The sequence below is a fragment of the Sorex fumeus genome, unplaced genomic scaffold (assembly GCF_029834395.1).
Source record: "Sorex fumeus unplaced genomic scaffold, SorFum_2.1 ptg000073l, whole genome shotgun sequence".
NCBI classification, from domain to species: domain Eukaryota; kingdom Metazoa; phylum Chordata; class Mammalia; order Eulipotyphla; family Soricidae; genus Sorex; species Sorex fumeus.
In genome coordinates, this window is record NW_026606130.1 from 14,426,862 (window position 1) to 14,439,345 (window position 12,484).

The window sequence follows — 12,484 nt, forward strand, 5'->3', positions numbered from 1 at the left end:
GCACATACTGAGGGAAAAAACTCAGATAGAGAAGGGAACACCAAGTAAATTATGTTTGCAAGACTTGCTTGGGATTCAGGATTCATGTTGAAAGTAGACTCTAGATGGAACATGATGGCCACTCAATAGCTCTATTGCAAACCTCAACACCCTAAAGGAAACAGAGAGCAAAATGGAATGCCCTGACACAAAGTCATTGGTTGGGGGGATGGGGTAGAGTGGTTGGAGGGCATTGGTGTTGGAGAATGGGCACTGGTGGAGGGGTGGGTACTCCATCATTGTGTAACTGAAACCCAAGCATGAAAGTTAGTAATTCTACAACTGTACCTCATGATGCATCACTAATAAAAAAAATCTAAAAATAAATATATATCACTTTCATTATTTCACTCTCATTATTTGCATATAGAAAAGCAATATACCACATATAAGTGATATCTGTATATAATTTTCATGATGAGGAGTTCATTTTGTTGAGTTTTTGTTCTTTATCCTTCTATTCTCTTCTGACTCATACAGTGTGGAGTTTAAGATCTGTCCCTGCATAGCAGATAAGAACTGTCCCTGCATAGCACCAGCAGGGAGTGTCTGGGCATTTTATAAGCACTAGACATTTGGCCTTGAGTCTCATCTCCTCATCAAGGGCCTTTACTAACTTCAGCACCTAGACTTAATTAAGATTGGGCTGGGCCAAAGCAGAGTTGGAAAAGTGGTAGATCAGTATTGCTAAACTTTATGTGATTGGACCACCCTTTTAAGCTGAGACCCTCTATAAAATATGTGTGTACTTGGCAATAAAGTTAATGGCCATCATCAGTTGTCTCCCAGAATGGTTTCTCCGTGAGTCCGTCATCCTTTGCCCCACATCTTCCCGGACCCAGTGCACAATATGTCTGGGCACGTTGGGGAAAACTGTTCCCCAACAATAGAGTATCTTTTGATAAATCTGCTGTGAATCTTTGTTTTATGTTTGTTTCTCTTTTGTATCTTTATGTTTTAAATATAATATTTATTTATTTGGATGTTGTCACTTTGAGTACAATGTGACTTGGAGTTTTCCTAGTTTAAACTATTTTTTCTGGGACTCGTCAGGCCTCTTGTATTCCAATGCTTATATTCCCCAACTGTGCAGAATTTTATTGATGATTTCTTTAACTAATGTTTCTTTGTCAAATTTGCCTTCCTGTTCTTCGGGAATCTGATAATTCCTCTTGATCTTATTCCATATTTCTCTGGTATGTTGTTCATTCGTTTTAAGACTATTTTCCAACTTTTGTTGTTTTTTAGCAGTCTGCACCATCTCATTGGTGCTCTTAGATCTTTTTTTCCAGTTGCTGTTAATTTGTTTAGACCTTCTTTCTATCACCTACCATACTTTACATTTCTGATAGTAATTTTTCAATCTTTTCATTTCAGTGCTCATATTTTTGTGCTTTTCTGGCTTTGCTGACTACCTGTACTTGATTCTTTGAGTTCATTAAGTATCCTCATAATCGTACCACTAAAATCTTTGGGGAATTACTGATCTGGTTGGTTTTGGCTGTGACTTCAGTATTACTGTTTTTGCTTGTTTAGCTTGGTGGTCTTCTACATAACAGCCCCTTTGTTTTTTATTGTTTCTTCTGCACTTAGAGTTAGTCTTTGTAGTTAGACACCCTGGAAGCCTCTGAGTAGTTAGGGTGGGAGTTTCTCTCTTCCTTCTATGTTCATATTCACCAAATGACAGAAAATCTTAACTAAATGAGAATCATATTTCCTTAGTTGATCTGTTTCATGGATCAATATGTAGTTAAATACTTCAGGAACTGTGCTGTGGACTTTAGCAGAGGTCAGATTGGTAACAGTCTTCAATACATTTTGATTTAATCTTTGCCATCATGTTTGAAGGAGATTTGATTTACTTTTTACTTTTTGCATGTGACTGACCAGTTTTACCAGCACAATTTGTTGAAATCACTTTCTTTATACCACTTCACACTTTTTGTCCTTTGTCAAAGATTAATTATCCATATGCCTGAATATCAGTATCTGTACTCTCAATTTTTCCACTGGTATGAGAGTTTATCCTTATCCAATTCCACACTGCTTTGATTACTACTTTGTATTATAATTTATAAATGGAGAAGGAAATTATCTAATCTTTTCCCTAGGATTGTTTAGCAGGCGGTTTTATTATTGTTTTTATTGAATTATAAAAATACAAAGATTTGTGATTGAGTTTTTGGCATGCAATGTTCTAAAATCAGGGCTTGTTATTTAATATAAATTTCATCAGCATTTAATATCTTTAAAACTATCACGGGTATTTATATAAGGACTGATTTGAATATGTGTAATTGTTATTTGACCATACCAATAACCCTGCAACCCCCATGAATGGGGAATATGTTTCCATTTTTCTTGTCCTTTCCTATTTCTTTTTCTCTTTTGTATTTCTTTTAGAATTGATTTGTAACTTTCTTTGTGTATTTCTTTCACCTTTATTTGCTAAGCTGATTTTCAGATATTTAATTTTCTGAGGCAAAATTGTGAATTGGACTGTTTTTGTAAATGTCTCTCTCTCTTTTTTTTGGCAGCTCAGATAGACAAGGGAACACCAAGTAAAGGGTGTTGGGAGAATCCTCCCAGAATGGGAAATGCATGCTGAAAGTAGACCAAACATGATTGCCACTCAATGCTTCTATTGCAAACCTCAGCACCCAAAAGGAGAGAGAGAACAAAAGGGAATGCCCTGTCACAGAGACGGGATGGGATGGGGGGGAAGGTGAAGGTGGGAGGGATACTGGAATCATTGGTGGTGGAGAATGGGCACTGGTGGAGGGATGGGTTCTCGATCACTGTATAACTGAAATCCAAGCACAAAAACTTGTAAGTCTACAATTGTACCTCATGGTGTTTCACTAACAAAAATATTTTAAAAGTATCTCTTTTAATTAATTTTTGCAAGTAAAAATGCCATGATTATTTCCATATTGATTTTACAGCATGCCATTTTACTATACAAGTATACTTTTTCTAGGAACATTCATGTAGATTCCTAAGGGTTCTATTAAATACAGAATAATCTGCAAAAAGGGATTGTTTGACTTATTTCCTAAATCTGTATTCCTTATTGTCTCTTTCTCACCTAATTGCAATGGCAAGTACTTCCAATATTATATAGAATAGCAGTGGTATGAGTGGGCGACCTCAAGTTGCGCCTCATTTAAAGGGACAGATTTCAGCTTTTCACCATTGAGTATTATGTTTGTTGGGTGCTTGAAGTAAATGGGTTTAACTATGTTGAAGAACATTTCTTCAAGTATCATTTTATTGAGTGTCATTTTTTTAAATCACAAGTGGGTGTTGGAATTATCAAATATTTTCTCTCTGTTTATTGATATAAACATATAATTTGCATTTGCGTGGTGTATTATGTTGATTGACTAACTTACATTTAACCATTGTTGCATTCCCATGATGAATTCTATTATGTGGTGTATGATTTTTGATATTTTGTTGGATTCAACTTGTTAATATTTTGTTAAGGATATTTAAATCTATATTCAACAGGTTATATAGGTCTATAGTTGCACAGCAAGGTATTTAAAAAAAACTGTCTCAAGGCAACACAATGGAGATCTGATCCACATGATTGAGTTTGGGGGAATAAAAGGGAAAGATGTTGGGGTCCTCAGAGGAGAAAATCAATATAATGGTGCAAGGGATAATGGTGAAATATGAGCATGAGAACCATTATAAATAGTACTGTAAACCATGGTACCTAAAAATTAAAAATAAAATAGAAAAATACGAATATTGGTTTGAAATAATTCACTAGTCAACCCGTCTGTGCTTGGACTTTTAAACTTTTGGTTAATGTTTCAGTCTCCTTGGTAGTAGTTGAACCATTCAGGTGCTATGTTTCCTCTTTATTAAATTTCAGGAAGTTATAGGAGTCCCCAAATTTATCTATCATTTTTTCTGTAAATTGTTCTTTCATAATGCAGCCCCTAATTGCAGATATTGTTGTTTGTCCAGCCTAGTGCAATTTTCTGCTAGAGCTACATACCACAGGCAGGAGAAGCACAGACCAGGACAAAAATTTATCAGTTCTAGAGTCTCTAGTGAAAAGGTATCAAAAGTTTTAAAGTAGTTCCTTATGATCCATTGAATTTCTGTGGTATTTCTTTGGGTGTCTCCCTTTTAGTCTCTGATTCTTGTTACTAGAATTTTCTTTCTTTCTTTCTTTCTTTCTTTCTTTCTTTCTTTCTTTCTTTCTTTCTGTCTTTCTCTCTCTCTTTCTTTCCTTCTTTTTTTCTTACTTTTTTGTGAGTATTGATAATAATGGTTTGTCAATTTTATTATTTAAAAAGCATATTTTGGTTTTGCTGATCTTTTGAAATTATTTAGTTCCTATTTCATTATTTTTTCTCTAAATTTTTATTATTCACTTCTTTTTGCTGGCTCTAGGTTCCTTTTGTTGGTATTTTACTAGATGATTAAACTGTACAATATATGTTATTACTGTGGTATTTTCTTCCTAATGAGCACTAATATTACTACAAAATTTCCTCTTAAGTCTGCTTTTACTGTGTCCAATATTGTTCTGGTAGTTTGTATCATCATTGTCATTTGTTTCAAGGAAACTTTTGATTTACTCTGATTTCTCCTTTTACAGTTGATTAATTTCCAAGTGTTTGAATTGTCCCACAAATTTGTTTATGATTAATTTTCATTTTAAATCATAGTTATCTGAAAGAATGGTTAATATGATTGCTATATTCTTGATTTTACAGTCAGACATAGTAACAACAAAGTCTCCAATGGAGACGTTACTGGGCCCGCTCGAGCAAATCGATGATCAAGGGGAGGGCCTTTACTATTTACTATTTTACAGTCATGTGTTGTGACACAATGGGTACCCCATCTCAAAGTTTGTTCCATGAGCACTGAAGAAGAATATATACTCAACTCTTTTAGAGTAAAGGGCACTAGATATGTCCACTAGGCCTTTGTTTTTATTTTTTTTTCAAAGACTAGGTTTACTTGTTCATCTGTCCAGCAGTGAAAAGTTGTTAAAATCTCTCATTAATATTGTGCTACTGTCAATGTCTTTCTTAATGCCTGTTAAGGAGTTGGTTTTAATACTCTGATAAACCATCATTGGGAGCATATTAGTTCAGGAATATGAATTCTTGATTCTTTGATAATTATAAAAAGACCACCCATGTCTCTAATTGCTATTTAAAACTTGTAGTGTATGTTTCCTGATATAAGTACAACCATATTGACCTTAAGTTTTAAAAGATTTTTTTAAATTACAGCGCCATGATTTAAAAAGTTATTTAATGTTTAATTTCAGGCATACAATGTTCCAGCATCAATCCCAACACCACTGTCAAACTACATCTACAGTGTCTCCAGAGTTCCTTTCAACCCCAGTTTGACTCCTATACAGGCATATTTATAAGTGTTTTTGTTGTAGTTTGGATCTCTTTTTCTTTCTTTCTTTCTTTCTTTCTTTCTTTCTTTCTTTCTTTCTTTCTTTCTTTCTTTCTTTAAATTTTTATTAGTGAGACACGATGCGGTACAGTTACAGACTTACAAATTTCGTGCTTGGGCTTCAGTTATACAATGATCAAATACCCATCCCTCCACCAGTGCCCATTTCCCACCACCACGGATCCCAGTATCCCTCCCACCCCCCATCCCCCAAATCCCACTCTTTTTTCCTTTTTTTTAATTTTATTGAAACACCGTGAGATAGCTACAAGCTTCAATGTTTGCATTACAATCACACAATGATCATACACACATCCCTTTACCAGTGCACATTCCCCCACCACCAATATCTCCGGTATGCCCCCCCCTTTTCCAACCCTCCCGGTGCCTCCATGACATAAAATATTCCCCATACTCTCTCTCTACTTTTGTGCATTATGGTTTGCAATACAGATACTGAGAGATTACCATATTTGGTCCATTATTTCCTTTAAGCAGACATCTCCCATCCCGAACCATTCCTCAAGCCATCATTTTCTTAGTGATCCCTTCTCTATTCCAGCTGCCTTCTCCCTTTTCTCATGAGGCAGACTTACAGCTATGGAGCAATCTTCCTCTCCAGTGTATCTTCTATCCTTAGGTGTCAGACTCATGTGTTGTGTTATACTCCACAAATGAATGAATTCCTTCTATATCTGTCCCTTTCTTTCTGACTCATTTCACTTAGCCTGATACTCTCCATTTCTATCCATTTAAAAGCAATATTCAATACGTCATCTCTCCTAACAGCTGCATAGTATTCCATTGTGAAGTTGTAACAAAGTTTCTTTAACCAGTCATCTGTTCTAGGGCACTTAGGTTGTTTCTAGATTTTGGCTATTGTGAATAATAGTGCTGCAATGAACATATAGGTACAGATATCATTTCTACTGTGCTTTTTTGCATTCTTGGGATACATTCCCAGAATTGCTATTGCAGGGTCATACGCAAGCTCAATTTCTAGTTTTTGAAGGACTATCCATATTGTTTTCCAAAAAGACTGGACTAGTGGACAATCCCACCAACAGTGAAAGAGTATCCCTTTCCCCCCAAATTCATGCCAGCACTGGTTGCTTTTGTTCTTTTGAATGTGTGCCAGTCTCTGTGGCATGAGATTATATCTCATTGTTGTTCTAATTTGTATCTCCCTGATGGCTAGAGATGTGGAGCATTTTTTCATGTGCTTTATGGCCATTTGTATTTCTTTTTTGAGGAAACTTCTGTTCATTTCTTCTTCCCATTTTTTGATGGGGTTGAAGGTTTTTTTTCTTGTGCCATTCTACTAGTGTCTTGTGTATCCTGGATATTAATCCCTTATCAGATGGGTATTGGGTAAATATTCTTTCCCATTCTGTGGGCTCTTTCTGTATTTTGGTCACTGTTTCTTTTGAGGTGTAGAAGCTTCTTAGTTTGATGTAGTCCCATTTGTTTATGTTTTTTTCCACTTTCATGATCAGGGCAGTTGCATCCTTAGAGATGCTTTTAGATTCAATGTCGTGGAGAGTTCTGCCTACATTTTCCTTTATGTACCTTATGAATTCATGGTTGATATTGATGTCTGCTTCAAGTCCGATATGTCTGATATTTAATCCACTGTGATATGACACTTTTGTCTGGCATTAGACATAGGTCAGAGTTCATTTTCTTGCAGGTAGCTATTCAGTTTTCCCAGCGCCAATTGTTGAAGAGGCTTTCCTTGTTCCACTTCACATTTCTTGCTACTTTGTCAAAGATTCAGTGATCATATATTTGGGGGTGTGTGGCAGAATATTTAACTCTGCTCCATTGGTCTGCAGGTCTGTTTCTAGCCCAGTACCGTGCTGTTTTGATTACAATTGCTTTGTAATACACTTTGCAGTTGGGGAAGGTGATGCCACCCATTTTCTTTTCCCCAAAGTTTGCTTTAGCTATTCGTGGGGTTTATTGTTCCATATGAATTTCGAGAGTGCTTTGTCTATTTCTTTGAAAAATGTCATGGGTATCCTGATAGGGACCGCATTAAATTTGTATAGTACTTTGGGCAGTATTGCCATTTTGGTAATGTTAATACTCCCTATTCATGAGCAGGGGATATGTCTCCATTTTCTAGTGTCCTCTTTTATCTCTTGGAGTAGTGTTTTGTAATTTTCCTTCTATAGGTCCTTCACTGCTTTGGTTATGCTGATTGTGAGGTAATTGATTTTCTGAGGTACTATTGTGAATTGGATTTTTTTAATGTCTCTTTCTTCTCTTTCGTTATACGTATATAAAAAAGCCATGGACTTTTGGGTTTTGATTTTGTAGCCTGCCACTTTACTAAACCAAACATTTCTAGGCGCTATTCTGTAGAGTCTTTACAGATTTCTGTACTCCCGTTGTTCATCGATTTCCTCAAGTGGGCACATGCAATGTCTCACAACAAATTGTGAGACTTGTTTTTACTCTGTTTTTTTTGGCATATCGAATATAACATGGGTACCTTGCCAGGCTTTGCCATTCAGGCTAGATACTCTCGGTAGCTTGCCAGGCTCTCCGAGAGGGGTAGAGGAATTGAAATCAGATCGACTGCGTGCAATGCAAACACCCTACCCATTTTGGTATTGCTTCAGCACAAGTATATTTTCATATCGTCAGTAAATGGCATATCGAATACACAACGGATAGCTTGTGAGGCTCTGCCATGCGGGCAGAATACTCTCCGTAGCTTGCCAGGCTCTCCGAGAGGAATAGATTTTTTGGGGGCAGCCTCTAATCGCCCGTGTAGGTGTTCCCATGGTTCAAACCATATTTGAACCCTATAAAATAAGGTACGGCAATTCTGGAAGATGGATATTAAGTATCTTATAATGTGTTGCACTGCCGCTTTGCGGCTGCGCGGTCCAGAAAGCATCCTGGAGCATGGCAGCAGCTGGGTAGTGGAGGTAGTGGAGGTAGTGGAGGTCTGCCGGTGAGGTATTTATCTGGTACTGGTAGGGGTAGGGTGGGTCTTCTGTGCGCAATCCAATCCCTGGGTCTCTGGCAGTTGGTGGAAGCAGACAGAGCAGGGTAAGGTGGGGCTCCTGATTTTAATCCCTTCTTCACCTGTGGTTGGTGTGAGCAAACAGAGAATCTCTGTCCCCAGGTCCGTTGAGCCTGGAATCCTAGGTCTCAGAGTTCCACTTATCATGTTCTGTGGGGCTTCAGTCATGCATGAGTCTCGTTTACATTTGAATAGATGTGGCTCACTGCCAGCAGTTTCTATCTTCGTTGCCTACGCAACAACATCCAATTATGATGAAGGAGAAATTAAGTAGTTCTACATGGAGCTGGAGAAGTTCTATAAAGAAGACCTCACCTTCTACAAGATCATTGTGGGTGATGTTAATGCCAAGATAGGACCGAGAAGATCAGCCAAAGAACTCCACATCGGGAACCATGGCCTAGAATGGAACGAACAAGGTGAGAGACTGTCTCAGTTCATCATGTCCACCAAGACCATCCATGGTAACTCACAATTCCAGAAGGCCGAATCTAAATGTTGGACATGGGAGTCTCCCGGTGGATGGTTCCACAACGAAATAGACCACATCATATTCAATCGACGGTTTTGCCTGACAGATGTCGCTGTTGTCCCAAAATTCCAAACAGGATCGGACCACTGTGTCCTTCGTGCAAAATTATACTTCACAGAGCGGGGAGAAAGGGCTGCTAAGTTTAAGAAGAGAACTCCCAGAACGACCACCAACTGGAGGCTCTTGGCACTATTGCTGCAACATGGAAAGATACCATTGTTGACAACATTGACGAAGAATACGATCGACTGGTTCAGCACCTCCATGATTGTGCGAGGAACGCCAAGAGAGAGATAGCCACAGAAAATGCCTGTCTTTAAAAACTCTTCAGCTTATTCACCAAGGTGGTTTGGCGTATGCCTCAGACAACTGCAAGTGAATGTCCGAGCTTGCAAAGCAGTACTGAGGTGTGATCAAGGAACACCTCAAAGAGAGAAGAGCAGAAGTGCTAGTAGATGCGGCAGAAGCTGGGAAAAGCATTCATAACGCCCGCCTGTCCTTTGCCAACTACAAGACCAAGATGACTGCCCTCTGACGTCCTGATGGATCTATCAAATCTTTCAGAAGGGCAATGGAGAAGATTATCCATGACTTTTACTCAGATCTCTTTGATAGCCATGTCCACCTGCCCACATACCAAATTCCACAGGATGGATATGTCATTCCCAATGTTCTCCCTTCCGAAATCCGACCCGCCATTTCGTTGGTAAAGAAATGAACAGCACTCAGCCCAGACAAGGTTAGACCTGAACACCTGAAGAACCTGCCGTCAATACTCATCAATATGCTGGCTCAGCTCTTCACACACTACCTGTCTGAATGCAAGGTTCCGTCCCTGTTGGAGTACAAGGAGCTTAGGTTTATCAGGTCACACCCATCACAGTGCTTGCGAGTCACTCCCATTACTTTGTTTGCCTGTAACTACTTCTTTGTGCTCTTTTCTCCAACCAGTTTGAAAGGTCTCATCCTTCTTAGACACTGAAGCTGTACTGTAAGTTAATATTGCTTTTCTCCTCTCCTTATACCTTTGGAATAGTTTGCCTTAATGCAATGTCCTTTTGTATAGATACAGGAAGACAATTAATTCATATTATGCTTTATAACTTAGAATTTAATTGGCTTTGGATATTATTCACTCCCGGGCATCTGCTTTCTCAGCTTAAGCCTCAGTTGCCCTCACTTCCTAGCACCCCAAGGGCAGGGTCCCGATGTGGGACTTGATGGAATCAGGGCAAGCCAGTAAGTTATGTGCTACTCTGTCATCACAATGGGCCAGGCCAAGGTGCCACGATCCTTAACTATAGGTTAAGAGTTTGATCATAGGCAAATGCTGTCATGATCCAAATGTAACAAGGAGACTAGGACCCTGCTGCTAGGAATAGGAAAGATATCTGGCCTGAGCACTGCAGTCTGAGATTGAGATGGCCCTAGGAGAGCAATTCTATATGCTCAAAGTATTTCTTACTGTGTCCATACAAAATGATTTATATCATGTATGCTTATATGTTGGTCGGACAAGGAATGGAGAAACACATCCAGGGAAATCTGTTCTAGTGTGAGTTGATCTGCTAAATGAGAATCTGCCCTAGAAGCAGTTTTCCTTTGTGTCCTGACTAACTTGGATGAAACTGAACTTTCTCCCCTTCAAACTGCCTTCAGTAAATGATTTCAGTATATTGAGGCAGTTTCCCTTATCTCACAGGAACCTAACTGGTCTTAGGTATGCAGATCCCAGGTGCTAAGCCAGGCCTGATCTTTGGGATGTAGATACCTATCTCCAGGCTGGCTAATCTTGGAGATGTAGATTCCAAGCTCTAGCAGACTGGTCTTTGTTGTGCTAATCCAAGTGCTTGTAGCTTGTAAAAGATGAGGCCAGGATTACTGGCCTGCAGATGTAAAGAAACAATGTATGTTTTGCATCAATGTTCTTTCTGTAACTCCTTTTGATGACATCACTATATTGCGCCCTTTAGAGGTACCATGATCTATATAAGGGAGATTTCAGGGCTCTTGGGGGGGACACATGCGTCAGAGAACCTGGGAAGATGGGGCTGAGTACAGAAGCTGAGAGAAGAAAGGTGCATGCGCTTGAGGATTCCTGAGGCCTCCATGACATACATCTCTTCCATGTAATAAACTGCTGCTAAGACCAACCAGCCTGGCCCTCGTTTCCTTCCTTGGCCTGGCCATCGCCATCGACCTCCGTGGAGTGGGGAAATGGCCTGACCTCCAGCCTTTCTATTTTGTGTGTTTACACACGTCCCAATGGAAAACCAGCAGGACTCTACTACTGTACAAGGGAAACATCCATGACATTAGCAACTATCGCCCATTCTGCATTTTGTCTGTCATCTACAAGTTGTTCACTCAAGTCATCCTAAATAGGATTGGCAGAACACTAGATGAAGGAGGACAACCATGCAAGCAAGCCGGGTTCCTCAAAGGATTCAACACCATCGACCATATCCACACGATAACCAAGCTCATTGAGGTTTCTTGGGAGTTCAAGATGCCGCTCTGTCTAATGTTCATTGATTTAAAGAAGGCCTTTGATTCTGTTGAGACAGGAGCAGTCATTGAAGCCCTAGCCACTCAGGGCATTCAGACTCAATACATCAGGATACTCCGTGAGCTGTATTACGGATTCACTACAAGGATCTCACCATTCTACAAAGAAGTAATCATCATTGTCAAGAGAGGGGTTCCGCAGGATGATACCATTTCACCGAAACTCTTCAGTGCCACACTCGAGAACAATATGCGACGACTGGAATGGGAAGAAATGAGAGTGAAGAAAGATCTTCGGCAACTACAACACCCCCGCTTTGCTGATGACATTGTTCTAAAAACACCAAATATCAGCCAAGCAGCACAAATGCTGATCAACTCAGACCGTGATTGTGGAAAGGTCGGACTACAGCTGAATCTTACGAAGATAATGTTTATGAGAAAGAGCCTCATTCCTGAAGCTCCATTCACTCTCAACGGAATGACCATCTCCAAATGCAACAGTTATGTGTACCTAGGTCGATAAATCAACTTGATGAATGACTTGGCACCTGAGTTGAGCAGGAGGAAGAGAGCAGCGTGGAACGCCTTCAAGACCATCGAAGAAATAACTAAGAGGACAAAGGACCTCCAACTCTGGGCACATCTCTTTGATTCCACTGTTCTTCCTGCATTAACATAGGCCTCAGAGACCTGGGCCCTACGCAAACAGGATGAGAACGCTATTTGGGTCTCCCAAAGAGGAATTAAAAGAGTTATGCTTGGAGTGTCACATTTCACTCAAATGAGAGAAAGAATCCAGAGTTCTGATCCATCGACAGTCAAGAATCAGGAATGCTGTCTCATTTGCCAAGGCGTTGAAAATCAGATAGGCTGGTCATCACATAATGCGATTTGGAAATGACCGCTGGACTAGAGTCGTT